This window comes from Tupaia chinensis, unplaced genomic scaffold (assembly GCF_000334495.1).
Source record: "Tupaia chinensis unplaced genomic scaffold, TupChi_1.0 Scaffold149892_1, whole genome shotgun sequence".
NCBI classification, from domain to species: domain Eukaryota; kingdom Metazoa; phylum Chordata; class Mammalia; order Scandentia; family Tupaiidae; genus Tupaia; species Tupaia belangeri.
In genome coordinates, this window is record NW_006209736.1 from 4,086 (window position 1) to 17,050 (window position 12,965).

A 12,965-nucleotide genomic window follows, 5' to 3' on the forward strand; every position below is an offset into this window, starting at 1 on the left:
GAGCTCAGAGTAGGTACAGCCTGAGAGAATAAGAAGACTCCTTGTCCAACCCATTCCTCCTGCAAGCTAACCTGTCTGGCCCTGCCATTTATGGAATATTCTCCCTGGGACCCAGCCAGGCCTCAAACCAGGGAAGACAGACTGCAGAGGCCGCCCAGCAGGGGTCAGGAGGGCACGAGTTGGTGTAAGGGGCACAAAAGACATAAAGCAAGCTGACCATGATGAAACTGCAACTATTAAGCTCTGCAAAATGATCACCAGTGTATCAAATTGATGCAAATTTAGATGTGCCAATACTGTAATAAAGTCTTTAATATGTTAAAAAAATTCTGAGACTAGATGTTGAATTTGATGCATGTGTAATAGTGATCAAGACTCTGTTTATTTACTCTGTGAATACAGTGACTTACTGATAACTTTTTCCAATACCTCTATTGAAGATGATCTTATCACAAAAATGTATAAAAATCTTCAGTGTATATCTTAATGAGTTTTCACGAATTAAACATACACATGTAATTAGCAAGTACAGCAAGCAAACTACACTGGAAACATATAAACTCCTTTCAAGCTCCCTTCTGTCTCTAGTTTTTCTAATTAAAAGAAACTTTTGCTCACCTAGGATAAATGCATCTTAGTATGGTATATTATCTTTGGTATTTACTGAGGGGAGGCATTCAGATTGCTAAAATTTGGGGTGGAAATTTTAAATCTGCTGTTTATGATCGAGATTGCCTTAAAGTTTCTCTTTCTCATACTCCTTGTCTGATTTTAGAGTCAAGGTTTTAGTCTCATAAACTGAGATGGAGAAAATGAGAAAAGTAAAAGAAAAAGGAAACAAAGAAAAAAAAAGAGAAAAAAGGCAAGATAAAAACAACAAAAAGAGAAGAAGAGAGAGAAAAATATATTTTTTAAAGCAAAAAATAAAAACCACGTTGAACGTGGCCTCTCGGAACTCAACTATAGATGGCTGGCGGTTGGCTTGTCCTATGGGGATGGGGGATAAGGTAGGAATTAGCAAGATAAAAGAGCATCAGAGAACTAAGAAGTTAAAAAAAATATTTTAATTAAAATATAAATAAAATAAAAAAGAGAGATGGAGAGATGCAGAGATAATAAAGAAAGTGCTATAACCTGGCTAAATCTGGGGGTCAGGAGGGTGAAGTCTTGGCAAGAAGTCTTCAGTTGTCCTAGTCTCTGAAAGAGGACACTCAGAACTCCACTATAGATGACTGGTGATTGGTTTGTCCTGGCTAGATCTGGGGGAGCAGGTGGGTGAAGTCTGGACAGAAAGTCTCCAATTTTCCAATTTTTCCTTGATTTTTATTCTCATGAGTTTACTTTTAGAAACAACCTTAACTTCTGATTTAGGCAGAAATTATTATGAAAAACACATTCTTAGTTGCCACTCTTTTGTCCAGTGACAGGTCCAGATTTCCAAGGGGAACCATTGGGGTCTTAGGCCACATCAGTCCTCAATTTCAGAGGCCAGCATGGACTCATAAATCCCAAGATCTCTTTGGAGCGTGGGGCATTTCCATCTGTAGTGACTAACTCCATGTTGGGGACAATGCCCCAATGAGGACAGGAGGATGTTGGTTGTTGGCATTATCCAGTGCTCAGGTCTCCTACATTGGAAACACTTAGTCTCTTCTGTGGCAGAGGCTCTGATCTGGGCTCTTTCTAGATCCTGCCCTCTGGAGAAGTTCCCAGCCTTCAGGATTACAATGACTCTCCAGTGCTCTTTGAGTTAAAGTTAAATTAAAGGTTAATGTGAATTGCCAATTTGTTAAAGCACTTCTCGGCGTTATTTAAGAATTTTTCTAGCTCTGTTCTGATCTGTGAGAGAGATGCAACCCTGAGAAGAGAACCTAAACTCCAATTGATCATGTTGGTTTTATCTCCTGTAAAGAGCAGCTGAGTATGCCAGGAGGACAGAGCTCAGTTTGTAGGTTATACAAAACATCTGCCATATCAGCGATACAAAAGCTCTAGCTGGAGAATGCCGTTATAATTTAAGCTTTCATTTTTATGGCTAAACCTCCTGATCATCTACCTTGTACTGGAGTCAGGCAATACATCTGTCCTAGTTCCTGGGAATGTAGCTGAGGGGAGAATCTCAAATGGGGAAAAGTTTAATTGAAGGGAATACAGAGCGAATACTGCAGGCAGGGAGGGAGTGTTGCAGAAAACAGACCACTGAGAGACCAAGTGCCAAGCAAAGAGTAGGAGAACTCAGGTTTAAAATGCCAGTGGTCCCACCAGAGCTCATGTTCTCAAGTCTGGGCCTTGACTTGTGGAAGTTACAGGGGTTATATAGCCTGCGTCATGGATGTGGCCGACGAAGGAAACTGGAAAAGTCTCAAAGCAACCACAAAACAGTTGCAATCTAGCTTGTAACATTTCCCCCTCCCCCCACCCCCCCCAAGAAATTGACAAAGGTGGAATAAAAACACTTCCTGTTTGCAAGCAGCTAGGAACAGAATCCATATCAGGAGAAGACAGCCAGGAGCTTTTAACCTTAACCCATCCCACCCTGTGCCCTGACCTCTGTCCTACCAGGTCTAAGGACAGGAGTTCCCCAGAGCCTGTCTCCCATACTAAAGCATACCCAAAGTCAGTTTTGGAATTCTCATGATAAGACTGCCTGAATGTCTGCCCTATGTAGAGATGGCTAGCCAGTCTGAATTGATCTCTTGCTGCTTGGTAAGCAAGCATGCCAAGGGAAAACTGGAGCATTTTAGCCTGGAGTGGAGGGTAGGTGGATTGTAACAGGATTATTCTAAAGAGAATCTCCAATGTGAGTGTCTTTGAAGAGGTTTTACTAGATACTCATACTCACATTCTCTCTCCTGTCTCCCATCCCGTGGAATCTGCTATTTCCTGGAGGCTCTATTAAGCTTGCAACCTTATATATAGAGTTACGTATATCCATAGTAACCAGAATCTAAAATTTTTAGCAACCTTAACTTTTAGCATGTACCAGCAACTTATGTACATGTATAAACAAAACAACAGGAACAAAAACAACTTGTAACAAATTTCCTAATGTAGAACAGAAGGATCTCACGAATGGACTGACCCAATATCTTTCTGTTGTGGAAAAACAGACACCAAGGGACTAAAAAGCAGTACCCAGAGAGAAAAAAAGGAGAACTCTTTATTATTCTGTTTGCAGGGCATGGAGGAGTTAACACTCTGAATCTTTGCCCTACCCCCCTCCCCATGGGGGTTAAGCACAGTCTTTTATTTGTGAATTGAGGAGGGGCAGTTTCAGCATGCTTGGAGTGTCCAATCAGGAAGGGCCTCAGTGTCTTCCCTAATACAGAGCTGGCACAGAAGCAGGGAATCAAGGCCTCTGAACAACTCAGGGGAGGGGCAGCTAACTCCTGGGGGACCAGAAAGCCTAGGCAGCTATCAACCCTGGGCACTTCAAGACCACTCACAAGATTCTCTATATCAGAACAGAAAGTTCAGGCAATTATCAGACTTGAGTTGCTCCACATCATACTTGAGGAGGGTCAGTTAACAGGAGGGCAGTAAACATAGCTTCCTGGGTTGCAACAAGCAGTTGATACTTTCTGGCATTAGGTGGGAGGTTAAAAATCGCATAATTAGATTAAGAATTTGGGTTCCAATAGCCAGGGCCAAAAGAACAATGGTTGGGTGCCCCTGGAGAGGCAGTAGACATAGGGCCCATGCTGGGAGCCCATTCCAGCCTGCCCAGGAATCAACTGTTGCTTGTCCTTGTTTGGAGACTAAATCCAGAGGGTCTAAGTTATACTGCAACTGCAGAAACTGGAGTGGTGCTCCTGATGGTTGATGCAGCCCCTCTTTACACACACTATCCTGGGCGGGGTACTTTAGTGATGAGCTGAGGTCAGGTGGCCCTTCTTTCCCTCTGCTTCTGGATGGATGGAGAGTAGGTTGTCAGTTCAATATCTTTTGAATTGAATTGTAAGAATTATCTTACAAGTTTATCTTTTTTTTCCCCCCCTTGGAGAGGGAACACTTAGAATCTACCCATTAGCCATTTCAAGAATACAATATATTGTTACTATGTATAGTCATGATGATCTCTTGAACTGATTCCTCCCATTTAACTACAGTCTTGTGCTGTTGGACCAACAAATCCTCAATCCCCCTAACCCCAGCCTAATTTTTAAAATTTTAATTTATTTTATTTTCTACATTCAATCACTTAGCTAGTAAAGTGAATTTACCCAACATAAATACACCTCACACCAGTTCAGTTGAGGATACTATACACATTATCATCAACAGACAACGATCCATTTCTGCGTCCCGTAAATGTCTTGCCTTTCTATTTTTCTCCTTAATTTCTTTCCTCACCCTCTCCCTTTCACCCACCCTCTTCTGACACTGTCTTGAGTACCCATTATCATTTTTCATGCTTTTACATTCTCTTATCTTTCAGTTTCTGCCATAGAGTGTGTGTACCTTGAGTCATGCGATGTCTCTTTTACAGCTTGGCTTGCTTCACTTAGCAGTAAATCTTCCGTATTCATCCACGTTCTATAAAATGCCAGGATGTATTCTATTTTTATCGCTGAGTAGTATTCCATAGAGTATACATACCATGCTTTTCCAATCCATTCATTTATTCATGGACATTTGAGTTGATTTCAATTGTGAATAATGCCACAATAAATGTGGATGTGCAAGCACTTTTCGACTGAGCATTCTACTATCCATTCTCCTATACTCAGGAGTGGAATTACTGGATCATATGGTAGTTCTATTTGCAAATCTTTGAGGAACCTCCATGCTGTTCTCCGCAGTGGCTGGACTAATTTACATGCCCACCAGCAGTGAAGGAGAGTTCCCCTTTCACCACAGCTGGCCAGCGTTTATCATTATCATTATTATTATTATTTCTTTAATCTTAGCCTTTATGAATGGAGTTAGTTGATATCTCATTGTGGTTTTAATCAGCATCTCCGTTATGAGGAGGGATGTTGAGCATCTTTTTTTTTCATGTGATTTTTGGCTGCTCGCATGTCTTCCTTAGAGTGCTGTTTGTTTAGCTCATTTTCCCATATTTTAATCGGGTTGATCAGTTGATTTTTTTTTTTTAGGGTGAGTAAGACTCTTGGGTTCCCTGTGTATTCTGTTTAACAGTCCCTTGTCTGAGGCATAGTTTACAAAAATAGTCTCCCATTCTGAGGGTTGTCGATTCTCACTAATTACTCTGTCTTTTGCTGTGCAGAAACTTCTTAATCTGATGGACTCCCACTTGTCTATTTTGGGGATTGTTGCCTGTGCTTTGGGGATCTTATTTATGAAGTCTTTGCCTACTCTGATGTCTCCCAGACTTTGTCCAGTGTTTTCCACCAGTAGTTTTATAATTTAAGGTCTCATATATACATCTTTGATCCACTTTGAGTTGATTTTTGTTAATGGTGAAAGTTAGGGGTCCAGATTCATCTTTCTGCAGGTGGACACCCAGTTTTTCCAGCACCATTTGCTAAAGAGGTTTTCCTTTTCCCACTGGATTGACTGGTGTCCTTTGTCCGTTGGCTATACGTTTTGGGGTTTATTTCTGGGATCTCTATTCTGTTCGATTGGTCCACATATCTGTTTTTGTGCTAATACCATGCTGTTTTATCATGGATTTGTAATGTATTTTGGGGTCAGGGAGTGAGATGCCTCCTACTCCACTCTTCATGCACAGAATTGCTTTGGCAATATGGGGTCTTCTATGATTCCAGAAAATTGTATGATTGTTCTAAATCTGTGAAGAATGTCTCTGGTAATTTGATTGGTATTGCATTAAATATGTAGATTAATTTGGATAGAATTGCCATTTTGATTATGTTAATCCTTCCAATCCTGGAATATGGGATGTCCTTTCATTTTTCAGTGTCATTTTTATTTTCTTTTTTTAGATTTTCATAGTTTTCCTTGTAGAGGTCTTTGACCTCTTTGGTTAGCTTTATTCCTAGGTATCTTATACTTTCCGTGGCTGTGGCAAATGGGATTACTTTGTTCAGTTCTATCTCAATCTGCTTGTTGTTCGTATATAGAAATGCTATAGATGTTTATATGTTGATTTTGTATCCTGCTACTTTGCTGTATTCATTTATTACTTCCAGGAGTTTTTGTGTGAATACCTTTAGGTCTTCTACGTATACATGTATCATGTCATCTGCAATTAGAGATAATTTCATTTCTTCTTTTCCTATTTGAATGCCCTTTAGTTTATTCTCTTATCTGATTACATTATCTAGGGCATTGGCTAGGACTTCCAGCACTTTATTGAAAAGGAGTGGAGAAAGTGGGCAGCCTTATCTTGTACCGTTTTTTAGTGGAAAATCGTTTAGCTTTTCCCCCCTCAGTATGATGTTAGCTAAAGGTTTTCCATAAATAGCTTTTACTGTGTTGAGAAATCATCCTTTCATGCCAATTTTGCTGAGAGTCTTAGTCATTACAGGATGTTTTATTTTATCAAATGCTTTTTCTGCATCGATTAATATGATCATATGGTTTTGATCTTTCGTTCTGTTAATATGGTGTATTACGTTTATGATTTTGCATATGTTGAGTCACCTTTGCATCCTTGCAATAAAGCCTACCGAGTCGTGATGTATAATCATATTTTTCATGTTGTTGGATAAAATTTTCTAAAATCTTGTTGAGAATTTTTGCTTCCATATTCATCAGAGATATTGGTCTGTAGTTTTCTTTGCTCGACAAGTCCTTGTCTGTTTGGGGGGAGGGTGATGGAGGCTTCCTAAAATGAATTTGGGAGGGTTCCTTCCTTTTGGATATTTTTAAATAACTTGAGTAGAATGGGGGTTAACTCTTTTTTAAAAGGTTTTTAGAATTCAGAAGCGAAGCCATCAGGACCTGGGCTTTTCTTTCTCTCCCCTTCTTCTTCCCCTTCTTCTTCCTCTTCTTCTTCTTCTCCTTCTTCTTCTTCTTTTCTTCTTCTTCTTCTTCTTCTTCTTCTTCTTCTTCTTCTTCTTCTTCTTCTTCTTCTTCTTCTTCTTCTTCTTCTTCTTCTTCTTCTTCTTCTTCTTCTTCTTCTTCTTCTTCTTCTTCTTCTTCTTCTTCTTCTTCTTCTTCTTCTTCTTCTTCTTCTTCTTCTTCTTCTTCTTCTTCTTCTTCTTCTTCTTCTTCTTCTTCTTCTTCTTCTTCTTCTTCTTCTTCTTCTTCTTCTTCTTCTTCTTCTTCTTCTTCTTCTTCTTCTTCTTCTTCTTCTTCTTCTTCTTCTTCTTCTTCTTCTTCTTCTTCTTCTTCTTGTTTTGCTATAGGGTGTGTGCGCTCACCAGAAAGACAGAGAGAGACAGATAGAGAGACAGAAAGTGAGAAATCACCTCCAAGGGGATGGCCACGCCACAATCCCTTCTCCTCCATTCTCCTCTCGGGATCTTGGGCACGCACTCACACGCGCCTGGCGTGAGTTTAAGCCTCTGGGTCTGGGACTCGAACCATGGTCTACTACATGGGAGTCCAGTGACATAGCCATTATGTTAACTGCTGGTCCCATGGCTGCACTAATTTAAAATCCAGGAGACTTTCTCCTTTAGCCCACAGTTAGAGAAGCATCTTAAGCAGCAAGTGCTGACGAAAGTTCTGGCTTCATCCTAGCAGGGATGGAGAAAAGTGCCGCCTTATCGTGAGCTGGGGGTTTAATTTCAGAATCTCTCCAAAACCTCAACTGACATGGGAGCATGAGGATGCTCTTGATTCAGCCAATGGAAATGAGTGTGGAAGCCTACTCTCCCTCCGACACCTTTTATGTGGTGAGTGTGGACAAGGATATAGATTTTGTTCCTGTTTTATTCATTTATTTTTAATTTATTGCTATAGTAGGGCAGTCAATGTTGGAATGTTTTTTGTATTATTAGACTATGCCTTCTGTGATCTTCTTTGGTGTGTGTTTGTGAGTGATTTTTACCTTAACTTTTTCTTTCCCTGTGACTTTTGGTATTCTTGGTAGGTGCCCATTTTTGGCTCCAAATCTGGGATATGTCAGGCAAACGCAAATCCCGGGGAACTTAGCACCATAACTTCCTGAGGGCTATTTGGTGGCTTCTCTGTTCCTTTCAGAGTCTTATGTTTGTTTATGTATAGGGTTTTAAGTTGTACTTAGTGGGAAGGATGGCAAAATGAGTGTCTCCTCCCTCTTTCCAAGAGCAGCAGTCTGTATAAATTGCTTTCTTTTTCAATTGGTTTTAAAATTATTTAATTGACAGATAATAATTGTATTCAGTTATGGAGTGTGATATGATGTTTTGAGATATGTAGATGATGTAGAATGATTAAATCCAGCTAATTAACATATTCATCACCTCACCAGTATTTTGTTCCCTGTGGATAAGACATTTAAAATATACTCTTTTAATAATTTCATATTATACATCATTATTTAATAATGCTTGTAATAAATCAAAGAAGCTTATTATTCCTCTCTAACTGAAGATTTTTCTACCCTTTGACCAATAATCTCTGCTTTCCCTCCCCTTCATCCAACAGGCTCTCAAAACCACTGTTGTACTCTTTACTTGTAGGAATTCAATTCTTTTAGATTTCATATATTAGTAGATCATGTAGTATGTGCCTTTCAGACTCTGGCTCATTTCACTTAGGGCCTCCAGGTTCACTCATGTTGTCACAAATGGCAGGGTGTTTTTTGAAGGCTGAATAGCAGTCCATTGTGTATGTATACCACATTTTCATTATTTGTTCACGTGTTTGAAGGCAGGTTAATTCAGTTGGTACTGTATCTTTGCTATTGTGAAAATTCTCCAATGGACATGGGACTGCAGACATCTCTTTGAAACACTTGATTTCATACCTTTTGGATATATGCCCAGAAGCAAGATTGCTGGCTCAAGTGATAATTCTAATTGTAATGTTACTTTTTCTTTTTTTTTTTTTTTTTTTGAGAACTTAGTCAAACAGATTTTACTCACCTTTTTTTGGGATGAGGAAGACAAATGATATCAAGTAAGTCATAGCACATGCTCTCGTACTACTATCTCAAATCATTTTCAGTGTTGTACAAAATGCTCACACAGCAAATATGAAAAGCTTCAGCACTCTTCTTTTGTAATTTCTGCTGCAATAAATGTGACATTAACAAACATACAAATTCTTCTGTACCAATCTTAAAAGCTGAATTACAGAATTAGTCATTTTTATGATGTTACTCATACCTATCTTTATTCGGGTACTTTTAATGAGATTATTGCCAATACATACATTATTTTCCTGAATTTCATTGTTACATTAAGCCAATGTCTCTCATGCAGCCATCAAAAATCTTACATTAAATTATACAGGTTTGTAGTCCAATTTAGACTCTAACTTCTTAGAATCAGACACTTTTCTGACTGCTTTCATGAAGTCTTCCTGTACTACAAAAATCCTGATCAGCACGAATTGCAAACATACCTGCTTCAGTACAAACGTTTCTCAGGTATACTCCGTTAAAGCCATCTGAAAGCTTCACAGTTGCTTCATAATCTATTGCACCATGCTTTGTAATGGGACCTGCATAGATTTTCAATACATCTAATCTTGCCTTTTCGTTTGGTAAATCAATATGTATTTTTCTATCTAATCTTCCTGGACACAGCAAAGCAGGATCCGGTGTATCTGGTCTGTCTGTAGCCATGATAATTTTGACTCTATGCAGAGTATCAAGTCCATCCATCTGATTCAGTAACTCCATTAAAGTTCTCTGAACCTCTCTGTCAGCTGAAGTACCCTCAGAAAACCGACGACCACCAATAGCATCTATTTCACCCATAAAAACAATGCATGGCTGGCAGTGCCTGGCATAATTAAGCATTTCCCTGATCAAACGAGCACTTTTGCCAGTCTACTTGTCTACAATAGAACTAGATACAACCTTTAAGAAATTGCAGTCCAGCTGGCTAGTGACAGCTTGTGCCAAGAGTGTTTTTCCCGTACCTGGTGGCCCATATAACAAACAGCCTTTTGGGGGTATTATTCCTACATGCTGGAATAATTCTGGGTTTGTAAGAGGTAACTCTGTTATCTCTCTTAACTCCCGAATCTGTTCTCACAGCCCTCCAATATCAGAATAAGAAACATCCCCAGCATCCTCATGAGACCTGCTGTAAACCAGTGGATCCACCTCTCTTGACAAATATCTCATGATAGTCAGTGTAGTCATATCCAAAGCAACTCTTGTTCCTGGCTTCAGCTTACTTTTGTCAGGCTGTCGACGACAACCCACAACATATCTTGGACCGTTTGCAACTTTAATAATAAAGTGTTCTTCAGTTAATTGCTTAGGGACTTCTCCCAAGTCTGGCCAACACTTTGTAGGGCCTTCAGATCATTTTCAGACTTTTCTTATTGCTCGATAAGTTCTTTTCATTGTTCCCTTAACTCCTTAAGATGGCCGTCGATCTCCTTGTGCTCCAGCAGCTTCTTGTAGTAGTCCCGAAGTGCCTTATCTCTAGGGTCCACCATGACGAGAAACTGTTGTTCAGAGGGGATGCCAGGTGTAATGTTATAAATTTAAAGTTGTGGTTTGGGGGCCAGCAGATGCTGTAGTAGTGATGTGGCTGACTGGGGTTCATGTCCCAGACCTGGTGGCTTGAAAAGTCATACCAGGCGCATGTGAGTGCGTGCCCAAGATCCTGGGAGGGGAATGGAGGAGAAGGGACTGTGGCATGGCCAATCCACCCTGGGGAGTGACTTCTTAATTTCCCTCTCACTGTCTCTGTCTCTCTTTTAAATAATTCTGTTTTTTCAAAAAAGAAAGCATGTGAAAGGTAAGCAACAGTATTCAAAAGATTCTTATTCATATCAGGATTTTTTAAACAATTGTGTCATCAATAAAAAGCCACATTTAAGATTGGAGTAATGGGACCAGCAGTTAGCGTAATGGCTATGTCGCTGAACTCCCATGTAGTCGACCACGGTTTGAGTCCCGGACCTGGTGGTTTAAACTCACGCCGGGCGCATGTGCGTGTGTGCCCAAGATCCCAAGAGGAGAATGGAGGAGAAGGGATTGTGGCGTGGCCATCCCCTCTGGGGGATGATTTCTCGCTTTCTGTCTCTCTGTCTCTCTCTGTCTGTCTGGCGAGTGCACGCACCCTATAGCAAAAGCCTCTCCAAAAAGAAAAAAAAAGATTGGAGTAATAATAAACATAATAAATGGAAAAAAATTTTCCTTCAATTCTTAAATCACATCTACCATTACTGCATTAATATTCAGCCAATGTGTCTGTAACAAGCAAAGGTCAGCATTCCTGTAAAACAGTCAAAATGACTATCAGAAACCTCAGTAAATGTGACAAACTGGTCATTCGGGTAAACTCGTTAGCTTTAGGAGGTTTGATTTTTTTTTTTTTCCCTATAGGACGCGTGCACTCGCCAGAAAGACAGAGACAGAGAGACAGAGAATGAGAAACCATCCCCCAGAGGGGATGACCATACCGCAAGCCCTTCTCCTCCATTCTCCTCTTGCAGTCTTGGGCACGCATGCACATGTGCCCGGTGTGAGTTTAAGCCACGGGATCCAGGACTTGAGCAGCGGTCTACTATATAGGAGTCCAGCGATGTAGCCATTACGCCATCAGCTGGTCCCTAGGAGGTTTGATTTTGATGTCACCCAGAATCACAAAGCATAACAGGGAAAGTCCTTAACTCAGAGACTCTTTCTTCCTCCTGGCTGCTGCTCATTCATACAAACACGTGGAGGAAGCAGCTCATCGTTGGTCAAATGAGGCAGCTAGATTCCGAATCTCTTAATTTGTTTGGGTAACTATCATAAACTTTGGGTGCTTATGGCATTTTGATATCAATCAACTAGCAATCAGATGCAATATTTTAGAATCTTATCTGCTTGACAGATAGCATGCTAATTGATTCCAAGCCTTGGAAAATTTAATCCCACAATCCCTTTGTTATCTTCAGTTTTCCAAGTAAGAATCTGAGCAGAAGAGAGACAAAGGATCTTGTCTAAGCTTACACAGCTAAGAAGTGGTAGAGTCTCACTTCAAAGTAAAATTTGTCTAAATTTATCTCCACTCTTAAATAACATATTGTCATTTGAGGTTGGGCAACAGATTTCTGGACATATTCATCCAAGGAACCAGAATAACTTGTGACATCAAACCTTGAATGCACTGGTTGCTAGTTAGCAGGTACTTCCCACAATTCGAAGGGTTTCACTGACATAGAAATTCTATGTAAACTCAGGTCTCAGGCTACCATGGGCATCCTTGGTCAATGACCAGGTGATATTTGTTGATATGCAGAGGTTGATTCAAAAGGGGAAGGGTGAAGCTATTATTTCTTCTCTGTGCTTTGAAGAGTGGTCCCTTGGGTTTCTACTTCTTTTAACCCCAATGTCTAGTGATAATTGTCAGGGCAGTTGGCTGTCTCAACACAAAAACAAGCCATTTTGGTGGAGTACCCTAGATTGGTGTTCTGGATCTATTCAAAATCGAGTGTGGTTGTTCAAGTGGATCTCCATTTGTAACTCTTCATATGGGAGGTTTATGCAGTACTTCACGAGCACTTCTACTCAGTTGAGGATCTTGCTTTTCTCAATAGGTTATGGCTAAAATTCATTGTAACCACAGATATGAGCCATAGTGTTGCCACATATTCAGGTGATAACTTGGTTATATTTTAGACATGGTGGCCGGAAAAAGAAAAAAGATAAATCAAAACACCCACATCCTTCATCCTGCTATAAACAAATAGTTTAGTGGCCAGATGCCAGCTTAGAAATCATTAGGCTTTTTTTTTTTTTTTTTTTGGGAGAGATTTTCACTGTAGGGCGCGTGCGCTCGCCAGACAGACAGAGAGAGACATAGAGACAGAAAGCGAGAAATCACCCCCCGGGGGGATGGTCACGCCGCAATCCCTTCTCCTCCATTCTCCTCTCGGGATCTTGGGCACGCACGCACACGCGCCCGGCGTGAGTTCTAAGCCACCGGGTCCGGGAC

General features: G+C 40.4%; 1 pseudogene; it reads right to left on the reverse strand.

Annotated features, from left to right (window-relative positions):
- Positions 1-9,284: 9,284 nt before the first annotated feature.
- On the reverse strand, positions 9,285-10,473 carry LOC102487593 (26S proteasome regulatory subunit 10B pseudogene; annotated as a pseudogene).
- Positions 10,474-12,965: the final 2,492 nt, after the last annotated feature.